Genomic DNA, 23,339 nt, shown 5'->3' on the forward strand with positions numbered 1-23,339 from the left:
GATAAGCCTAAAGATCCTAGCTATTGGGGCAATAATTCACTATTCAACAAGAACATTGGGAAAACTGAGAAGCAGAAACTAGGTATAGACCAACATCTCACACTGTATTCCAAAATAAGCTCAAAATGAGTGCATTATTTAGACATAAAGGGTCTAAATTTCACAAAAGAAATTACCTGTTGGATCTATAGATAGGAAAGAATTCATGGCCAAACAAGAGATAAAGTGGTTGACAAGAAGTAAAATGTATAATTTTAATTACATTAAAAACAAAAAGGTTTTTCACAAACAAAGCCAATGCGGCTAAAATTAGAATAAAAGCAGGAAACTGGCAGGGGGGAGGAGGAGTGGATCTTTGCAGCAAGATTACCTGAAAAAGGTCTCATTTCTAAGATGAATCAGCTAATGAGTCAAATTTATAAGAATAAGAACCATTCCCCAATTGATAAATGGTTGAAGAACTATGAATAGACAGTTTTCTGGATAGATACTCTCCCCTGGTTCTTCTCTTATATACCTGACTGCTCCTTCTCAGTCTCCTTTGCCAAATCCTCATCCAGATTATCCCTTTTAAACCTAGATATTTCAGAGTTCTCTCCTAAGCTGTCTTCTCTTCTCCCTTTATGCTCCTTCACTTGGTGATCTCATTAGACCCATGGATTTAATTACCACTTCTATGCTGATAATTCTTAAATCTACCTATCCTGACCTCCAGTCTTACGTCTCCAATGACCTTTTAGACATCTCAAATCAAATATTCAGTAGACATCTTAAATGCCACATATCTAAAACTAAACTCATTATCCCCCCCAACTATTCCCCTTTCCTAACTTCCCTTTTTATGTAGACGGCAATACCATCCTCCAAGTCCCTTAGGCCCACATCCTAGGTGTCATTCTCACGATCTCTTGCCCCCCATATCCAATCTGTTGCCAAGGCTTATTGATTATCATTATAACATATTTCTAAAATGCCCCCTTTTCTCCTCTAACACTGCCACTACTCTGGTGAAGGCCCTCATCACCTCACAAATGTATGATTGCAATAGCCTGCTGGTGAGTCTGTCTGCCTCAATCTCTCCCCACTCCAATCTATCTTCCATTCAGCTACCTGCTCCTTCCTCAACAAACTCCAGCAGCTCTCTGTCATCTCCAGGATCAAATACAAAATCTTTTGTTTGGCATTCAAAGCCCTACACCTTATTCTTTGCCATGTACTCTTCTGTCCAATGACATTGGCCTTCTTGCCATTCCACAAACAAGATACTACATCTCTAAATTCCTGACATTTTTTCTCACTGTCCCCCATGCCTGGAATGGTCTCCCTCCCCATCTCTGCCAACTAGCTTCACTGATTTCCTTTAGTCTTTTTTTTTTTCCATGCCTAGCATTTAACACGGTGCCCAAAACATAGTAAGCATTTAATGCTTATTGACTGGCTGAAATAATGTAACCTGAACAGTCTTCAGGGAGGCTAATACTTAAAATATCATGACATGATGAAGTTTGTAATATTGCCAAAAAAGGATTTTGTATTTCACCTTGGTTCTTCACTCTCCAAATTATTTCTTCCAGGTCCATCTTTGGGAAAGTCTGACAGGGAGTTGAGTTCCTCCACTTATTAGAGTTATCCTTTCTTTCTTTTTAATTTTTAATTTTAACATTTAAAAAAAAATTTGAGTTCCAAACTCTCTCTCTCCCTCTAGCTCCTCTTCCACCCACTGTAATATGCAGAGATATCCTTTCTGATTAGAAACTCCAACTGTTGTCAGTCAGCTTATCCAAGGCAACCTAAGATCATTGGACCACAATCTTTCCAGCACGTAGTCTGGAAACCTAAGTATCCTCCTCATTCTCTTTCATTTACTGTCTATTTAACCCCCATTTAATCTGTTGCCAAGGTCTATCAATTTTACCCTCATAACATCTCTCTCATATGTCCCCTTTTGTCCTCTGACATGACAACACCCTGTGCAGACACACATTACCTCATGCCTAGACATTTGCAATGGTCTGCTTGTGGGTCTCCCCGCCACAAGTCTCTCCCTAACTCTCATCCTCTACTTAGCAATCAAGTGATCAAGAGCAAAGTTGTGACCTCATACGGGGTCGAGAATGGGAAAGATGGCATCATGACATTTGTTGGAATAGCTTCCTAAAGTAATAAGCAGGGGGAGATTAGAAACATGACAAGAAGCATACATTTTCCCAAGGCCATTGTTAGCACATCAGATGCCCAGGATGAAAAGGAAGAGAAAGACTCTCCTGCATTTCTCTATCCCTCTCCTTATTTAAGTTATTAGTTTTACCAAAGGGAGTATCAGGTTTCACCCGTAACTGGGGTACTCCCTCTCTATGTTATGCATGCAGTTATCCTGCTACAGTAACACTCACGTAAATATCTTCACGTACATAGGAACTTCTCCTCTGTCTCTGATCTCCTTGAAATATACGTACAGTAGTGACATTGCTTAGTTTAGAAGCACTTCCAACATAGCTGCAAAGTATTTCTCACTTCTGCCAATGGAGTATTAGTGCACCTGTCTCCTACAGCCCTTCCAACCAGAATCCTTTTGTTTCTTGTCATCTTTATTCATCTGATATATGTGAGATGAGACTTCAGAGTTATTTTGATTAGCGTTTATCTTATTAACAATTAAGAACATACCGTCTTGTGATTGTTAATAGCTTATCTTTCTTCTTTCAAAAGCTGTTAATATTCTTTGTCTACTCATCTGTTGGGGAATAGTCATTATTCTTATATATTTGTATCAGTTCCCTATATAGTTATCTACTATGACATAGTTGGCCTATAAGCTGCTCCCTGTACATAACATTACATCCTTTTTACTGGCTGTTTCATGTCTGGAACACATTCCCTCCTTTTACTACTGCTTCTTAGAATCCGTTTCTTCAAGGCAGAGCTCAAGTACTAGATACTGTATAATATAAGACCTTTTCTAAGTTATTATTTGTTGTTTTCTACTTCTTGAAATTGCTTTGTATTTCCTTTTCTGTGTACATATTAACACCTCCTTCTTCTTCCCCCAATAGATACGACTAGTTGAAAGTAGTGACTATTTGTTTTTTGTCTTTGAATTCCCAGGGCCTAACAGTTTCTTGCATATTGTAAGTTCTTTTTTTTTAAAATTTTTTTTAGTGAGGCAATTGGGGTTAAGTGACTTGCCCAAGGTCACACAGCTAGTACTTGTCAAGTGTTTGGTCTGAGGTCGAATTTGAACTCAGGTCCTCGTGACTTCAGGGCCAGTGCTCTATCTACTGCTCCACCTAGCTGCCCCACATATTGTAAGTTCTTAATAAACATTTGTTTAATTATATTAATTTAAATAAACCAGATACTTCCTATGTACATTTTTCTTCTTTTTCTAGCTGCATTGATTTTAGAGGGGCAAAGTGTTTTTAAATTTTATGTCATTTAAATAATCTGTTTTATTATTTATGCTGTATTTATTTATCAGTTATCCCCTCATCATAGCTGTGAAAGATATCTCCTTCCTTTTTCCTCTTATTTTTCTAAATGATGTGACCTTTTGTATTTAGCCTGCATACCATAGAACATATTGTATTGATTTCTACTGAACTGCTTTGGAGTGTTCTCAGGAGTTCCTATTGAAAATGGAGCCATTTCCATGGAAGTTTGTGTTCTTGCATTTATCAAACAATGAGCTACTCTGGTTGATTCTTATTGTGTTCCATTGATCAAATTTTCTGTTTTCTAACCAAATAGTTTTGCTGATAAATGCTTTGAACAATAGTCTGAGATCTAGGCAAAGGTAACAGTATTAATATCTATTAATGAGAAGACTAGAGTGTTCCTGCCTCATGAGATAGTTTTTTCCTAAAAAGACAATGAAACTAACTATTCTCTAGTTTTAAGTGGTATAGGAGACCAAGGTTCAAACCATGAAGCTAAATTTCTGGTTGCTGAAGGCATGAAAGTCCAGCACATGAGCAGTCTGCTTAGTCAACATTCCTCAGGCTTGATGTATGTATAACCCCAAACTTAGGGAGTCAATACATCCTTCTGGACAGATGAGCCATGATAGTAAATTTAGAGGCAAGAGGAGCTGACATCGACTGAATCAATGTTTTATCTTTGATGAATATTTTTTCCATGCTATTTTTAAATATACTTCTTTTCTTAACTATTATATTGACTACAAACATACTCTATTTTCTTTCTAATCGCAACCCTGAACCATCAGACCAACCTAAATCAAGACCAGAACAGCCTCATTTCTGTTTTCCCCAATTATTTACTTTGAGATTCTTGAACTTTTTATTTCTCCAAGTGAATTCTGTTATTACTTTATGTAGCTTTACAAATGTAGCCACTTAAGAGTTTGCTTGATGTGGCTTAACTGAATTTAGGTAGCATCATTATTTTCATTATATTAGCACAGCCCAATCATGAAGAAGATTCTTCTTCCTGCTGATCTTCTCTGCTGCACTATTCCTTAAATCACAGTTGGCTCTCTTGGAAAGAAAGAAGAAAATGTTCTTACTCTTTACTTTATATTTTCTACAGAAATATGAAGTATTCTTACTTTTGAACATCATGAATAATAAGGAAGCATGCTACTTCTGATGCTTTGAGGCAACTGGATCATCATTGTTAAGAGACTTAGAAGTCAGAAGAGGTGAAAAGAAAGGAAGTAAAGAAGAAGAAAGGCAACACTTCCTCTTCTGATGTTTATTTAAATGATTATTTAGGAGGTTCATAACTTTTTTTCCAATGGTCTTCTGTCTTATATCAGAAAACTAATTACTCCCTCTGCCATTAAGAGCAAAGAAGAGGGAGGGCTACCGACTCTGATTTTCTTTTTTGCCAGGTAGGCCCTGGGTTTAGAGCTACCAACAGTACTTATCAGCACAAGCTTTCTCTTTATGTTTGGCACTGCTGCCACCTATCTGGAACAGACAGATAAAAATAAATGCAAGAGATGCTAGAATAAAATGTTCCAAAACAGATGCTATCATAACGTACATTCCCTCGTGTTTAATTTAATTGTTAATGGCATAATATTTAAGGATGATGGATAGAGAATATTCAAAAAAAATTTTAATTTCATAGCTCATTGAATTATTCAAAAATCTGATTCTTTGAAAGGGGATATGTTAAAAAACAAAACAAAACTTATATCCTCATAATTTCAGAAGTGATTTATATTCATACGGTTATATGTACTTCATTTTCAACTGCGATGCTAATTGTTATCAGCTTTTCAGAATGTTGGGACTCTAGTGCTGGTTTACCACTGGCTACTCTACTGGTTTTTAACTGCTGGAAAGAAACCAGTAGAATAAATAGAACTCCGCATCCATAGCAATATGAAGTTCAGCCTATAACTTTTCATCCCCCCAAAAAGGTAATCATTTCAGTATTTGTTTCTTTTTTTGGAATTTTTACAGTATTTAGTGACAATCATTTTTTCTTATTTGAATACCAATCTGTAAACTACTAGCTATGTTAAGTGGTCCTTGTGATTCCTAATTGAAAGTAACACTAAACAACATGGTGAAATTTGTCTTCATTGCCTCTTCACCTACTTTTCTGTAGTGCCTCCTTCATTTACATGAATCCTATACTGTTATCCTTAGTACCTTTCACGTTTCTATGCTGTTTTACAACTTACACTGCCAATGTAGTGCAAATAGTTCCTCAATTTTAAAATGAAGAAACTGAGGCTCTGAGAGGTGAAATAAGTGGCCATGACCATGACCACATGGCTAGTAACTGGAAACATCAGGAGCACAACCCACATCTTCTGACTGCAAGTCCAATATTTGCACCCCTAGGTTAGGCTCCCCAGTGTCAGACTCTACCCTCATAATGCTTACCTAACTCCTGATTTTTTCTTCTTTCCCCTCTCATCAACTTTAATGTATCCTGCTTCTCATTTCCTACTAATCCTACACTCTGTTAAGAAACAGAAAAGCTCATTTAAGTTAAGATATTAATGTCTACTAATGGCGTAAAGTGTTATCCCTCCTGGTTAAACCTGGATTTTAACTTTTGCCTTCAGTTATAACATGCAGAAATTTAAGAGGAAGATTTTTGTACTACATTTCCCCCCCTGGGTCCCGACTCCTCCTAATCTTTAATAGTTAGATAATAACTTCCTAGAGGAGATGCTATTCTTCAAAATGAAGTTGTTAATTATTATAAAGTGGATATTTTAAGTTTGAAAATTACATACCATGAGGGAGAAGATCTTTTTACTTTAGGATGAAATGACGAGGTAAGCCTGGTCTAGGAGATTAATTCTGAAATAGAATCATAAATTTAACTATATCTCAGGTTTGATGCCAGCAGGTATATGTGTCCTCATGCAAATAATTTCTATTTGTAAAAAGTGGATAGCATGGACCTGTTTTAAAAAGATGTTATAAAAATTGGCTAATTAATGATTATATGACATATTAAAATCCAAAGCAGGTAAATAATAAGAATTTAAGTTTATATACTATTAATTTCCAGGGAAACTTTATCTGTTAAGTTAAATAGATGTGAACTTGACCTGATGATGATTTCATAATTTTAATAATGTATAAAAATGCCAAATTCATATAAAAAAGGATCATATCAATCTTCCAAGATTAATAAATAACATTAAAAGCTTTGCTACATGTGATATTTATATTATCTATGTACTTGCTATATGTTAATTTAAGCAAAATAGTTATGTAATTTCATTTTTTTAAAAGAAAAATTGCCTGGCACCTTGCTTAGTGCTTATTAATTCCTGTTGAATTACAAAAATGATTATGATTTCCAGTTTAACATACAATTTTTTTTTTTGCAAATTATGTGAAATCTTTAATAATCACAGCTTCCAATTTTCGGCAACAGAACTCATAGAATTCATTTTTAAATTAAGGGATATTTTTTAGGTTTCTATAAATACTAGCTAAACTATTTGGTGCAACTTTGGAAAATGATGACTTTTTAGTTATTGATGGAAATGTTTTTAAATTCATCATAATTAAGATAATTTTATTTACCATCAGCATTTTGTGGATACTTTGAATATTCTACATTTATCCTAGGAGCAAAGAATCATAAATTTAGAGACAGAAAAAGCTTAATTGTACAGATAAGAAAATCGTTGCCCAGAGAGGTTGAAACTTGTTTAAGGTTGCAAAGCAGAGATTTGAATCCCTGTCCTTAACCCAGACAAGAGCTCTTTCTGGTGCACTATTGCAGGAGGATTTCCCTCACTTCAAAACTCTACATATGCAGGCTGCTGAGAAAGCATTTAGCAGCTCGCCTATGAGTGTGCTAGTAAAACTAGACAGGGAAATCTAGCATATCCTCTAAAGCCTTTTTGGGTCATGAGGATAGTGGTTACAGAGGGAAGATCATGAAGGTAGGGGATATCATGAGTATCTATGGAGGCCTTTCAGCAACCCTATGAAGGTTATTGTGGAAATATCGAAGTGGAAATCCTTGGAGTTGCCCAAACTCTCTAATGTAAGTAACAATAGATAAACATAGGATCCCTATGGAGGTGAAAGATATTTCTTCTCTAAGTGATGGAGACCAGATGCAGTAGAGTACACTGGAGTAGGCCATGTCACTTTGTTGTACTAACTCTCCTTACAACAATTTTGTGTGGACCATGAAGAAGGCAGATGGCATCTGCAACTTATGGTGGTCAAAAGGGAGACAAACAAAGACATCAAACTCATCACTACATGTGTAAATTAGGTAGCCTCTGTTCAGGTTGAGTTGCATGAGATTATTAGCCTCATCAATTTTTTTCATCAGTCCTCTGTCTGTGACCAGTCAGAGGCAATGTGTTTTCACCTGGAAAGGTGTCCATTAGATGTTCAACTGACTTCCTCAAGACTACTTGAACATCATACTGCTATATTTTGTTGGGCAGAGACCTGAAGGAGTCTTCCCTTCCTGAGGGCACTTCACTAAATGTATAACATAATATTGATTAGGCTGAATGAAACCATGCTGCTGAGGTCCTATGTTGGATTGGGTCCAATATGAGGGATAAAGGGTGGAAAATAAGCCCTAAGAAAATCCAGGTTTTAGACCTCTCAGTCAAGTTTTGGTTATGGAAAATCCTAAAGATTCTGTGAACATTCCAGAATAAGCTACTGATAGTTGCTCCCCTATAATCTCATAAGAAAGCCTAGAAGTTTATTAGACTCTTTGGATTTTTGAGAACCCAGATTTTCCATCTGGGTATCCTGAGTCTCTTTTCTACTGAGTCACCCACAGGTCTATTTCTTTCAAGTGGTGCCCAAAACAAGCTATATCCCTGGAAGATCTAAAGCTGACCATCCAGCAGATTCTCCCCTTAGGCCCTTATGACCCTGTAGGGCCCATGTTATTGGTATTCTCTGTCCATAAAGATCAGGGTAAGAGGAGTATTCAGCAGTCATCAGAAAGTAGCTAGGATAAGCAACATAGACTTCTATGCAAAGTGATCAGTTTCTGTGCCACTTTTGAAAAGCAATTCCTTTTCCTGTTATTGGGTCCTATAACATTTTATTCAGTTACCTATTATGAATTGGGTGATATGGCCTCTATAACAAGGGGAGTAGGACACTGGTGGGCTCTATCATTAAAAGGAAATGGTTCATTTGGATTTGTACTTGCCAGGCCCCTCAGATTCTAGGGCCTTTCATAACAACCATGTCATGACTATACCAGAGACTGAGGACTAGAATATTGCTTTCTCTGCTAGCCCAATGAACCCTCATTTGTAAGAACCTAGCTCCTGAGAAATATTGTTTGGCCTGGTTTACCAGTGGGTCTATGTGCTATGAAAGAGGCATATGCAATTGGACTTCAACAGCCACTAATCTGATAAGAAGAGATACCTTAAGAAATGGAGGTACTGACAAACCCTCCAAGTGAGCTGAGTTTTTGCAGTACATTGCTGGCATGGGAAAGAGTCTTAAAAGATGAGGAAGATCTTCTTCTATATTGATTCCTAGGCAGTGGCCATGGGACTGACAAAGTGGTAAAGAACAAGACTAGACAACAACAATTTCTCCCCTTTGGGACCAGGGCAAGTGGAGGAATTTTGTCAATACTTTCTATTGCATAAAGTTGTTTGTGAGGTGTGTCAGGAACCATCAAAGACATCATATATTTTCTGCTGAATTAAGGTTGGAGCAGGTTGGAGCAGACACAAGAACAACAGAGGTTGGGGTGTGTATCAATTGCTGATTTGGATATGAGAGTGGTGATGACATGTTGTGCTGGGCATGTGACCATATTATATACCTAGATAAGAATGAAAGAGCTATTCCTGCCTAGCTGGGATTTTATGTCAATCAGAGAGCCAACTTAACCTGTTCCCAAATATAATATAGGTTCTTACAACATCTCAGGGCAAGAGGTTTCCTCCTTCTATTCAGCAGCTGCATCATTATGAACTTGACTGTCCAGTTCAGATGTTCACCCTCCCAGAAGGTGATAAATCATCCACCTTAGGAAGGAGAAGACCCCTCTGGTCCAGCGGTTTCTTGGATCCAGTCTCCAGGATGACTTACCTGATAAGAATGAACTGCTTTTGCACATATTTCTGGCTGACCTGGCACAGAGTCAATTGAGTCTCAAGATCATTGCCCCCTCAGAGGTCTCCATACATCCTGGAGAAATAGCTCAGGTCAATTGTTTTTTCTTCAGGGATAGTTCAGACAACTCCTTCCAAAGAAAGGCTCAGGGAGCCGAAGGGTGGTATTATTGGGAGGTGACTTACTTTTTTAACAGCTGGGGGAGGGGAATGTATGTTGGTAATAACTATGGAGAATGTATATATACTTGGAAGAAAGAGGATCCTATATTTGATCTGATGGTAATCCTTTGGCCCTGGATCAAGGTCTTATATAGCCCCTGTGTCAAGAAGGGGCAGTCACTTCAACAGAAGCCTGTAAGGGGGCAAAGATTTGGTATAATCTCCTTGAATTGGCTTTCAGGGAGGGGGAAGTTTGGCAGGTGAGTTGAGGAATATTGAGTAAGTCAACACATGGGGAAATCCCTCAGTATCAACGTAGATCCCAGGACAGGTTGCATGTAAGAAGTTTATAATCTTAGACACTTTGCAGGTGATCTTGATGTGTAACAAGGAATGCATGGCTTAGCTGGCCATCATTTGTGCTGCTATGTCCTAGCATTTGTTTATTGACATCCAGAACTCAGTTCTTCTAAAGGGAGCGTGGAGAAGCCTCTTACCTCTGATCTTCATTCTCTTCTACATTTTTTGGCCACTCTTCTAAGGGGTCATCACATTTTGTTGTTATGTGTTTATTTCATTCTTTGTCTTTGTGATTTGGATTGCTTTTTCTCTTGGGGCAGTAGAGCTGCCAGTCAGTGCCAGCTTTACTCAGTGCCAGCAAAGGGTCCCCTGTAATATTATTGACCAGTTATCCAATCCCCTTACCATCTCTAGGCTGAGAGCTCCTGAAGATACTATTGCTGGTCCACCACTAGTGCTCCTACCATGTGCCAGGCCTGTGCCCAACAGGGTGTTATAGTCCTCATTTCTAAATTGTCTTAGGCTGGATAAATGTCTCTCTCTGATCTTTTGGTGGCTCAGCCACTTCAAAATTTGATTTGAGGAGTTATTTTAAAGTTGTTTAGAGGGGAATGCTGGGAGAGTTCAGTTGGGTCCCAACCTGTACTCTACATCTTGGGCAATCAAAATCTAAATTATTTCTAAAATTAAAGCAATATTTGTTCTCATCATGACTTCTAGGTTCCCTTTAAATTTAATAAGAAATTAATAAGCAGTTACTTTCTCTCTTTTCTTCCCATTATCCCCAGTTGAAAAATGAGAAAAAGCCCCTATAACATAGGCACAGTCAAGTAAAAACAAATTACTCTATGATTATGTAAAAAAATGTTATGTTTCACTCTATATCTTGAATCCATCATCTCTCTGTCAGGAGTTGGGTAGCATGCTTGATCATCAGTCCTCTGGAATCATGGTTGGTCACTGCACTGATTAGAGTAAAGTCTTTCAAAGTTGTTTGTCAGTGCATTGTTGTTATTGTAGAAATTGTTCATTGGAAACTAAGAATATGCTTATTAATCAGAGAATGGTTGAACAAATTATGGTATATTAATATAATAGTATATTACTGCACCTTTTGTCTCTTCCACCTGCCCTAGTCTCCTTATATCATCTCTACTGCTCTGGCTTCACTTGCATCCATACCTACCTTTTCCCCATAATATACCCCACCAAAATGTATCACTCTTTCTATTTCTGCCCTTTTGTTCCAAGCAAAACAAGTATAATCTTTGTGTGAAACATTCTTGTGACACGAAGGGTATAGGAATACTTTAGGGTTTTTTTTTTGGGGGGGGGGTTTGGGTCATAACTATTATCCGGGAAACTTGAGACAGTTCACAATACGAACGAGAATCTTTATTGAAAGCCTAGCGTATAAACTTTAAAATGGATTTTTTTTGGGGGGCGGGGAAGGAATATCTTTATTGAGCATCCTTTTATGAAAGATGTATGCGTGGGTCCCGTGAAAGTAACAAATACACGGCGGGCTCTTCCTCGTCAGTTCTCCCGCGCTCCCGGCAGGGGTCGCCCGGCATCTCTGCCACTTCTTCAGGTCCTCGGCTCCCAGCAGGAACCCCATTCGCCCAGCAAGCGCTGAAAACCCCCGGTCCAAGAGAAGCGTTCCTGGTCCGCGAGCGCAGCCGGCGCTGCAGCCGCCGCTGCCGGGAAGCCTCGCGGGGCTGCCTCACCGACCTGGAGAAATGAGTCACAGTCACAGGGGGATCAGCCGGCTGGCCCAACGCCTCCCGGGGCCGCGGGCCCGTTGCTTCGTCGCTTGGGTCTCCGGCCCGGGAGAAGCTCGACAGAGGTAGGGCGTCGCGGTCCTTTCTAACGCCGGGACAGTTGTTGCCGCGGGCTCGGGGTTGCGCGGGGCCGGCTGCTTAGCTTTCCGTACCCTCCCAGTCCGAGCTTTGAAGGGCTGCTTGGAGCAGGCTTCGGGTACCAGTCCTATCACCTTCGGAGTCCGGAGCAGCGGAGCTTCGATGCTTGAGGGCGAATGGCCATTGCCTGACTGGGCAGAGGTGGCCGAACTCTCACCGCGGCCCTGGCGGTCTCTCATGGAGGGCAACGGACCTTGTACCGGAAAGAGTTGCTGAAAGAAAAGGCTGAGTTTTAGTAAGAGTTTTATTTTAGTTTGTCTTGCAGCCTCCTGTCTGAGAGGTGGCGGATCTCAGAGAGCACAACCCGAAGGAACAGAAGCGCCAAGACTTCTGACTTTTTTCAAAGAGCTCAGCAATATCCCAGCTGTGTTCTGAAGATGAGATGGAAGCTGAAGGTGGAAGTGATTGTAATAAGTGCCTCAAAAATACTGGTATTTTTGTTAGAGTGATATATCCCACGGGGATATCATGTCCTGTGAACAAGCCCAACCTAGCAGCAGACTGACAGACCCAGCTCAGTCAGTCAATAAACATTTATTAAGCGCCGACTGTGTGCCAGATACTGTGATAAATGTTGGGGGATAGAAGAAAGGCAAAAGACAGTCTTTGCCCTCAGGGAGCTCCCAGTCAGATGAGAGAGACAGTGTGCAAACAAACATGTCCAAATGAGCTATATACAAAGAGGAAATAATCAACTGAAAGAAGGCGCCAGAATTAAGAGGAATTAGAAAAGGTATCCTGTACAAGGTGGGATTTTAGGTAGCCCTTAAAGCCAGGAGTAGAGATGAGGAGGAAAAGAGTTCCAGGAGTGGGGGTCTGCCAGAGAAAATACCCAGAGGCAGGAAGTGGAATGTCTTGTGTTGAGGAGCAGCAAGGAGGCCAGTGTCACTGTATTAAAGAATAAGAGGATCATGGGGATAAGTTGCAAGAAGACTGGGAAGGGGGTTGTGGGTGGAAAGAAGGTTATGAAGACCTTTGAACACTAAACAGGATTTTATGTTTGATCCTGGAGATGATAGAGAACTACTGGAGTTTATTGAATAGGAAGTGACATGATTGGACCTGAACTTTAGGAAAATAACTTTGGCAGCTGAGTGGAAGATGACTGGATTGGGGAAAGATTTTTGTTAGCCAAACCCACCAGCAGGCTATTGCAACAGCCTGCTGCAAGGTTCTAAGTGCCTATACCAGGTTGGTGGCAGTATCAGAGGAGAGAAGGGAGCTTATTTGAGAGATATTACAGAGATGAAATCTACAGGTCTTGGCGACAGATTAGATATGAGAGGTGAGAGATAGTGAGGAATTGAGGATGACATCTGGGTTGTGAGTCTGGGGAACTGGGAGGATAATGGTACCCTTGACAGAAATAGGGAAGTTTGGAAGCAGAAAGCATTTGGAAAGGAATGGAATTCTGCACAGGGGTTGGAGCTGAGTAGATATTTGAGAATCACAAGCTTCAGAGATACTGATAATCCATGGAAGCTGATGAGATTGCCAAGTAAAATTATTTATAGGGAGAAGAGAAAAGGACCCAGGACAGAGCCCTGTGGGATACTGATGGTTAGTGGGTGTGACTTGGCTGTGGATCCAGCAAAGTACACTGAGAAGGAATGGTTTGATAGGTAGGATAAAAACCAGGAGAAAGTAGTGTCACAAAAACCTAGAAAGAAGAGAATATCAAGAAGAGGGTGATCAACAGTGTCAAAGGCTGCAGACAGGTCAAGAAGGATGGAGAATGAGAAAAATGCCATTAGATTTGTCAGTTAAAAGATCACTTAATTTTGATGAGAGCAGTTTTGGTTGAATGATGAGGTTAGAAGTCAGATTGTAGAGATTTAAGAAGAAGGTGAGAGGACAGGAAATGGAGAGACCTGTTGTAGACAGCCTTTTCAGACACCATGTCCATCAGGGAATAGTATAGTGACATCATGGAGGCCTAGTAGCAGCAGAGGTGTGAATTGCCTTAGACATTTGTGTTCCCTAACCATGTGCCTCTCTACTACTACTGCACTCTATGTGTGTGCTTATTCTTCTCAGTATGTGTGTCTGCGGGAAAGTACACCTCAGGTTTATACGGGAGAATGTTTTGTTGCTGTAGCTCATATTATGCCATTTCAGTGAATAGCTTCTAAGCTAATTTTTCCACTGACTCTCTTGAAGATAAATACATCAGTCGAGGCTAATGAGCTATAGTTTTAATATTATAGACCTACAGAGTACTCCAAACCTAGAGTAGTAATCTCTGAGATAACCCAACCCTCACTTTGGAGAAGAGGTTCCAGAGTGGAATAGTACACTATGGGTCCACATAGTTTACTTATATTCCATTGTATTCACATACCACAAATTATTTAGTCATTCTCCGATCAGTGGGCACCTACTTGATTTTCAGTTCTTTGCTACTACAAATGGTGCTGCTGTAATTACCTCATTTTCAACAAATTGGCAAAGATGATAAAAAATGTCACTTTTAGAAGGGTTGTGAAAAAGTAAGGCACTCCAATTCATTGTTGGCAGAGTTTTGAGTTAGTATAACCATTCTTGAAAGAAACTTAGAATTATGCAAGAAAATTTCCATACCCTTCGACCTAGAGATTTAATTGCTAGGCATATACCCCAAGTGGTTATTAACAAAAAGATGAGCTCCATATATGTGCCAAAATATCTATAGCAGCACTTTTTTGTGATAGCAAAAACCTGGAAACAAAGTAGATGCCCATCAATTGGGGAATGGCTAAACAAATTGTGGTACCTGCATGTAATGGATTGTTAGTATGATGTAAGAAATGATGAATATGATGAATAGCATAGAAATATGAGAAGCATGGACTGATGCAAAATCCCTACATCAGCTGATGCAAAAAGAAGTAAGAAGATCTAGGAAAGCAACATACATAGTAACAACAAGCTAAATGGAAAGAACAATAACCACATTTGTTGAAAATGAATCTTGTAATATGTACAAAAATATTTATGGCACTTCCTTTTGTGGTGGCAAAGAATGAAAACTAGGGGGTGCCAGTAAATTGGGGAATGGAGGAATAAATTATGGTATATGAAGATGATGGAATATTATTGTGCTGTAAGAAACGATAGAGATGATTTCAGAAAAACCTGGGAAGACTTATGAACTGATACAAAGTGAAATGAGCAGAACCTAGAGAACAATCTATGTACAACAGCAATAATACTGTAAAGACAAACTACTTTGACAGACTTAGGGACTTTGTTTAATACAATGACCAACTACAATTCCAAAGGACTCACGATGAAACAGGCTATCCACTCCAGATAGAAAGCTGATGGAGTCAGAGTACAGACAGAAGCATCTTTTCTTCTCCTCTTTTATTTTCTTTTTTCCCCTTTCCTTTATCTTTTCTTTTCAGCATAACTAATGTGGAAATTTATTTTCCTTGACTGCACATATTTGTAATGGGTTTTGTTTTTCTTTCCTTCTCAATGGGTGAAGGGGAAGAGGAGGAGAGAACTCAGAACTTAAAACAGGATTGAATTTAAAAAACAAAGAAAATGAAGGTTGAAAAATTATAAAGAACAAGGTTGCAGCACAGTAGATAGAGGGCTGGGCCTGGAGTCAGGAAGGCCCAAGTTCAAATTTGACCTCAGACACCTACTAACTATATGACCCTAGATGAGCCACTTAACTTCAGTCTCCTCATCTGTAAAATGGAGATAATAATAGTAGTACAGATCTCTCAGGGTTGTTGTGCAGATCAAATGCAATAATAATTGTAAAGCTCTGAGCACAGTGCTTGGCATATAGTAAACACCTTTCAGATGTTAGTTATTATTATTACGAGAAGACACCTCCACTCATTCCTTTGCAAGAGATTGAGGAATTGTAGAACATTGTATAAAATGTCAGTTTTTTAAGTATATTGATCAGTTTTGCCAATTTTTTTCCTTCTTTCTCTTTTTCTTTTAAAAACTTTGTTATAAAGGATGGCTTTCTGGGAAGGGGAAGGAAATGAGATACAGGGGGAAATTTAGGCAATGTTAAAGCAAAATATGTCAACAAAATTGATTTTAAAAATAAAAAAGTAATACTATGGTGTATTTGAGACCTTTTGAATCTTTATTGACCTCCTTGTTCACACCTACCAGTGGAGTCTCTGAGCCAAAAGTTATGGATATTTTAGTCACTTTTAAAATTTAATTCCAAATTTCTTTCCAGAATGGTCGAACTAATTCCCAGTTCCACCATCAGCCTAATAGGATATCTGTCTTCCAACAACCCCTTCAACACTTATTGTTTCTGTCTTTTGTCATCTTTGCCAGTTTTCTGGATGTGAAGTGCTATGTCCTTTCTTTATTAGTTTACATTATGATAATGTATGTATGTGTCATACATCCCTACTTAGAAGATAAGATCCATAACGGCAAGAACTACTTCTTATCTGAATTCTGTCTCCCTCAGTGTTTAATATAATTATCTTCACATTTTTGCTGCTTGAGATTTATCAACCTAAATAATGGAGACCAAATTTTCCTTATTTTATACAAAATTGGGGTAATTTTCTAGCTGTGAGATTGGAATTTTATGCACAAGTTGCCCTTATAAGTACCTACTATGCGCTGAGCTAAGCAGTCTCCATCCCTGTCTTAAGGGAGCTTATATTTTACTTGATGGTAGTGGTAGTTGTAGAGGGAGTGCTATAATTGTGTACTTCTTAAAAATGCACATAAGGGAGCAAAAGGAAGTTCCGAAAGGGAAACATATAAGAAGGTCAGTATTAGAACTAATATGTTAAATTTAATATGTAACTAAGAAAATCCAAGCTATTCATAATAGTTTCATGATACCATATAGACTATATACTTTTCCCATTTTTGTATGAGGAAACGTTTGTTGATTTTTAAAAGTTCATAACAAAAAAGTTTTAAAAGTAATTTGAGTAATTCCTGTCCAAATCAGTCATGTAAGTTGGTGGAGCTAGACTGGAAACTAGTCAAACTCCTTTTTAACTTGTTAGGTCTGCTCCACTGCCTTTATTCTAAAGATTTGACACTTGAAAAGGACAATGTGACTTTCTAATGATACCTAACTTCTAACTTACTCTGCATGGGGAGTATAGTAAGGAATGAGGGGATAGTCAACTATAAAACACTTGATAAGAATTATAAAAAGCTTAGTTATTTAAATATTTGTAAAAGATGTTTCTGCCAAATTTTGAAAAGAAATTATTCACACTCACTATCTTCTCTTGCTCACCTCCTGTTCACTTTTCAATCCTTTGCTCTCTGGCTACCACTTCTGAAACTGACATATAATTTAAAGAGAGGATATGCAGAATGTGGCAACTTTTTGATGGTAGTACCAAATTGCTTTCCAGACTGGCTGGATAAATTCATAGTTCAATGAGCTGTAGATTGTCCCATTAGTTGTTAGTGACATTGGTGCCATTTTCCTGCATTTGCTTCAATGACTATAATTTTCCTTTTTTATCATCCTTGCTTGTTTATATTCTCTTTGCTTGATCATATTCTATCTGATGTTGGGTATCAATTCTGTATATTTCTTGGATATCAGATGTTTATTAAAGAGAATTGCTACAAAGGTAACACCCACTTAGTTAACTGATTCTCTTCTAAATCTTAGGACATTGATTTTTGTATATGTGCAAAAGCTTATGTAAAATTTTTATGTAATCAAAATTTTTCATTTTATCTCCTGTGATCTCTCAGTTACTTTCTTGGTAAAGAATTCTTCAATTACCAGTGGTTGTGAAAAGTATCTCATTCCCTGCCCCTCTAATTTTTTATAATATGACCCTTTCTATCTAAGATATATCTTAATTTGGAAGCAATTGTGATGTGTAGTGTGATATACTAATCTAAATCTAATGTCTACCAGATTTTCCCCCAGAAGTTTCTGTTGAATCAGGAAGGCCTTTTTCTAGTAGTTTGAATGCAGGTTTATTGAATACTATACTACTATGTTTGATTGTTTCTGGGTGTTGTATGCTTATTCTGTTCCAGTAATCAGTTTTCCTGTTTTTAACCTATACCAGATCATTTGATGATTATTACTTTGTAGTATAGTTTGAGATCGTTACTGCTAGACTCTTTCTGACTTTTTTCAATATTTTCCTTTAAAATTCTTGACTTTTATTCCTCCAGTCAAAATTTATTCATTTTTTCTAGTTACATAAAGCCACTCTTTGGTGTTTTTATTGGTATGGCGCTAAATATGCAGACAAATTTAGTAGGATTTTCATTTTAATTATATTGGCTCTACCAACCAGGAACAATTAATATCTTTCCATTTATTAACTCTATAAGTAGAGAGTGTTTCATAGTTGCATTCCTATGTGTGTCTTGGCAGGTGAATTTAATTAATCAATAAGAATTTATGTGTCAGTCATTCTGCAATTATTTTGAAAGACATTTCTTTTTTAATTTCTTTATGTTGGGTTTTGTGGTAATGGACAGAAATCATTTGGGGGGGTTATTTTATAAAATCTTATTTGGGAGGAGTTATTTCATAATCAGCTATTTACTGAAGTTATTTCTATGAACTTTTAAGTTGAATGTTTAGGGTTCCCTAAATATGACATCTGAAAAAAATAATGATTCTGTATCCTTTTTTGCCCATGTGTATGTTCTCAATTCCTTTTTCTCAACTTATTATTATAGCTAATATTTCTATCATTGTAACAAATAATAATGATGATAATGATGACATTGTTTTTTTCCCTATTCTTTTTGGAAAGGTCTCTAGCATGTTGTCATTATTTATAATGTTAGCTCTCTATTTTAGAGAGACACTGTTTAATATGTTAAGGAAAGGTCCATTTATTCCTATACTTTTTAATATTTTTGATATGACTATAGCATTTTGTCAGAAACCTTTTCTGTATCTGTTAATGTAGTCATGTAATTCTTTTTTAAATTAATGTGGTCTATTATATTTGTAGAATAACTAATATTTAACCAATCTCATATTCTTGCTGTTCAGTCTTTTAAACATAATATTGAGCTTCTTTGCTAATATTTTATTTAATATTTTGGCATTAATATTCAGTAGAGACATGGTCTATAGTTTTATTTCTCTCCTTTATCTCTTCATTGGTTAGATATCAGGACCGTATTTGTCTTATAGAAAAAGTAACTGAATTCCTTCTTTTCCTATTTTTGCAAGCAATTTATATGATATTGGAATTCATTGTTCTTCAAATGGTTCATAGAATTTGCTTATAAATCTATCCTGATCCTGGGCAGTTTTTTTCTTTGAAAGTTCATTTATGGCTTATTTAATTTATTTTCCTAAAGTCAAGTTATTTAAATTCTCTAATGCTTATTCCATCAATCTGGATCTTTAATATTTTGTAAATATCCACCCATTTCATCTACATTATTAGTTTATTGACATATAATGAATCAGAATAGCTTCTGATCACACACTTTCTCTCATGTTCATTTATTATGAGTTTTCCTTGCATTATTTTTAATCTTGGCAATTTAAATTTCGTCCTTTATTTTCTCAGATTACTTAATATTTTATCTATTTTATTAGTTTTTTTTAAAACAGTTCCTAGTTTTAGTTATTAATTCAATAGTTCTATTGTATTATAATTTAATTTTCAGAATTTTTGCTTTGGTATTCTGTTGGGGTTTTTGATTTGTTATTTTCCTGATAGTTACCATGCTCACACTGATTGGCTTTTTCTTTCTTTTGCTGAGAGTGTTTGAAGATACTGATTTTCCCCTTAAGGAATGCCTCATATGCAGCACAAGAGTATCGTTATGTTGTTTCATCGTTTTCACTTTATTTGATGAAATTATTTATTAGTTCTATGATTTGTTTATTGATCCATCAATCCTTTAGTATTAAATTATTTATTCTTCTTTTGAGTTTGAGTCCAAGTTAACAAGTCAACAAGAATTTAATAAGTGCTTACTCTCTTCCAAGCTCTGTGCCAAGCACTGGAGGTATGAAGAAAGTAAAAGAAATGTCTTTCCTTGTCCTTAAGGAGCTTTCTCTCTAATCAGGGAGACAACATGCAAACAATAACGCATATGTAGGATAAATTTGGGGTAAATTGTATGTAATTTCAGAGGGAAAATATGGGGATGAGGAAAGGCTTCTTTCAGGAGGTGGGATTTTAAGATTTGAAGGAAGCTAAGGAAGCCAGGAGGCACAGAGAAGGAGGGATAGAATTTCAGACCTAGGGGACAGCCAGGAAAAATGCATAGTTGAGAGGTGGAGTGTTATGTGTGTGAAGAATAGCAAGGAACTACTTTAAAAGCCAAAGAGGATTTTACATTTGAGCCTGTAGGTAATAGAGAGCTACTGCGGTTCATTAAACAGGGGAGTGATATGGTCATATCTGCACTCTAGGAAGCTCACTTTGGCAGCTGGGTAGAGGATGGACCAGAGTGGGGAAAGACCTGAGGCAAGGAGACCAACCAGAAGCCTATTGCAGTGTCCAAGTGTGAGGTGCTGAGGGGCATGTGTGTTTGGTAGCAGTGTCAAAGGAGGGAAGGAGCCATATATTAGACAGTCTGTGAAGGTAGAATTGACAGGATTTGGCAACAGATTGGATACGGGGGAATGAAAGAGAATGAGGAGTTGGAGGATGACACCTAAGTTGTCAGTCTGGGTGGCTAGGTGGTTGGCAGTGATCCTGAATAATGTCAAAATTAGGAAGGGTTTGAGGAGAAAGAATTTAATTTTGGATCTGATGCGTTTGAGGTGTCTACAAAACATCCCATTTCAGATGTCCAATAGACAACTGGAAGCATGAGGCTGGAGTAAAGGAGAGAGGTTAGAGTTGGAGAAATAAATTAAAATCACTTATATGAAGATAGTAATTGAATCCGTGGGAAGTGATGAATTTATCAAGTGAAATAGTACAGAGAAAGATGTGAAGAAGGCCAGGAAAGAGCCTTAGGGGAATATTCATGGAGAGTGGGCACGACTGGGATAAAGATCCAGCCAAGGAGACTGAGAAGTGTTCAGACAGGTAAGAGAACCTGGAGCGGAGTATCACCAAAAAACAAACAAACAAAAACAAAAGCAAAACAAAATGAGAAAAGAGTATCAAGAAGAAATTGATTGATGGCATAAAAGGCAGAGTGGTCAAAAAGGATGAGGATTGAAAAAAGGCTATTAGATTTGGTGATTAAGAGATTATTGGTAACTGGAGAGAGAAGTTTTAGTTAAGTGATAAGGTCAAAATCCAGACTATAGAGAATTAAGAAGAAAGAGAAGTGAAAGGATGTGGAGGGCATTTGTTTCCAATAAAAGTACCTTAGGATACCTTAGGTCATCCATTTCTTTAATTTTATAATTTTGTTCTAATATTTCCTGTTGTGTCATGAAGTTGAATTATGATTGCTCATTCTATTTTTCAGGGAGTCTGCTATTTAGGCTGTTGACTATCCTTACAATTCTTTCCTACAGAGCTATTATTTAACTTTTAATTTCATTTTTTATTTCTGCTTCTTTTCTTCTAGCTGTTCTTGTAACTCTCATCAGTGAGAATTTTTTCTCTGTGGCTCTGCTTCCTGGGATTATCTCTAGAAATTCTCCTTTTAAAAATAATTAAGTAAAAAATGAACAAAACACGAACATTTTCAAATATCAAGAAGGCTGGAGAAAAGAGTATTTTATGTAAAATATATGCAGTTTCCCCCATTAATTTATATAACATTTTTCTCTTAGTTATTACTCCAAACTTGTATTTACATTTCTGGGTTTGATCCTCAGAGAGTGGCCACTATTCCTATATTTAAGGGGTACTCTTTGGGACCATAGGGATGATATTACCTTTCTCTGTTGGAGTGTTTCTCTGGTCATTGATGGATGTAGTACCACGAATTAGTAGAATTGCTTCCCTTCAAAGTTATTTAGATCAGGACTTCTAAAACTTTTTCTACTTGTGACCCCTTTTTGCTCTAGAAATTTTTAGCTGACCCCAGGTATATAGGTATATAAATTAGGTAAGCAAATCAAACATTTGCTGATAATAAAGCATAAAGAAATTTATTTTAAAACAATTCTTTGGTATACATATAATTTTATCATTTATTAAAGACTAAAACAAATTTGAATAGTAATGAGATGGATGTCCTTATTTATTTTAATATAAAGAATTAAATCTTGGTAGAATATTTGATACTGCAGGACATAGAGCATCTTCAACATTTTGAGTTAATTGATATTTTGATTTTATAATCATCGATCTGAGAATGCCACTTTGCATAAATAAGTAGTACAAAATGGCAGAAGTATGTTTAGGGCCATTTCAGAAATTGTTGGAAATTCTGTCCTAATTCCAAGCCAAAATTCATTTAATGATTTTTTAGGTAACTCAAGTTTTAAACCTGTGTTGCTTGATAACTTGGCAGATTCTTCTTGAACTTTTAATGGCAGATGACTGACTTTTTTTTCGATTGAGTATGGTTTATGAACCCAACTTAGTTTTTTAGAATCAAAATTTGAAGGGAAGTATTTCTGAAACTGAGTCTCCAGGTAGTTCAGATGATCAATTATAATTCTTAAAATTAAATTTTTGGGAAGGTCATTTTTAATTATAAAATCATCTGTAGCTATAAACATTTCTAAAGAACCATTTCCATCCTATTCTTCCATATGCTAACTTTTTAAGTAAAACTTTCAATTTTACTGTTTAACACAAATGTTACAATTTTTTACTTGAAGCAACATGTTTAAATCATTGAGTTTTTCTAAAATATCCAACAAAATAACACAGTTTTGAAAGCCATAAATCCTTATGAAAAAAATTAATGAAATCAGATGCCTGCTCAGTCAAAAATATAACTGCATCTTTCAATTTCAATAATCTGTTTAAACTTCGCCCTCTTGAGAGCCACCTTACCTCTGCATGTAGCAATAAGCTTTTATAATTGGAGTGCATGTCTTTTCAAAGGTTTGAAAACAAATGACTGTCAAGGGCACAACTTTTTTTTAGTGAAGTTAATGATTTTGATAGTATTGCAAAGCACAACATCTAACTCTGGTGATATTTTTTTGGCTATGAGTACCTTCTTAAGTTGATCATGCATCGAGTAAAAGTGATATGTTCATTGCTACCAGCTTTAACTTTTGCTACAAATCCAACATTCTCACCATCATTGCTCCAGCACCATCTGTACAGACTCCAATGCAATTTTTCCACTGTAAACCTTCATCTGTGAAAAATTCATTGATTTTAAGATATATATTTTCCTCTCTTGTGTGCCCTTCTAAAGGACAACAAAACAATAATTCCTCTTGTATGCTTCCTTCATAAACATACCTTACATAAAATAACAACTGTGCCATGTTGCAAGTATCAATTGTTTCATCTAACTGAATTGCAATCTTTGGGCTGGCTTTAAGCCTTGTAATAAGCTGCTGTAATTGGTCA

General features: G+C 37.0%; 1 protein-coding gene across 1 annotated transcript in view; it reads left to right on the forward strand.

Annotated features, from left to right (window-relative positions):
• The first annotated feature begins 5,370 nt into the window (after nt 1-5,370).
• The window catches only part of BAZ1A (bromodomain adjacent to zinc finger domain 1A), a 196,055-nt gene continuing 178,086 nt past the window's right edge, over nt 5,371-23,339 (forward strand). Inside the window, exon 1 of the mRNA XM_078151581.1 lies at nt 5,371-5,389. The gene's annotated coding sequence lies outside the window, so the exon portion shown is untranslated. The remainder of the gene's footprint in view (nt 5,390-23,339) is intronic.

The sequence above is a fragment of the Phascolarctos cinereus genome, unplaced genomic scaffold (assembly GCF_003287225.1).
Source record: "Phascolarctos cinereus isolate Bilbo 61053 unplaced genomic scaffold, phaCin_HiC Scaffold_3;HRSCAF=262, whole genome shotgun sequence".
NCBI lineage: Eukaryota > Metazoa > Chordata > Mammalia > Diprotodontia > Phascolarctidae > Phascolarctos > Phascolarctos cinereus.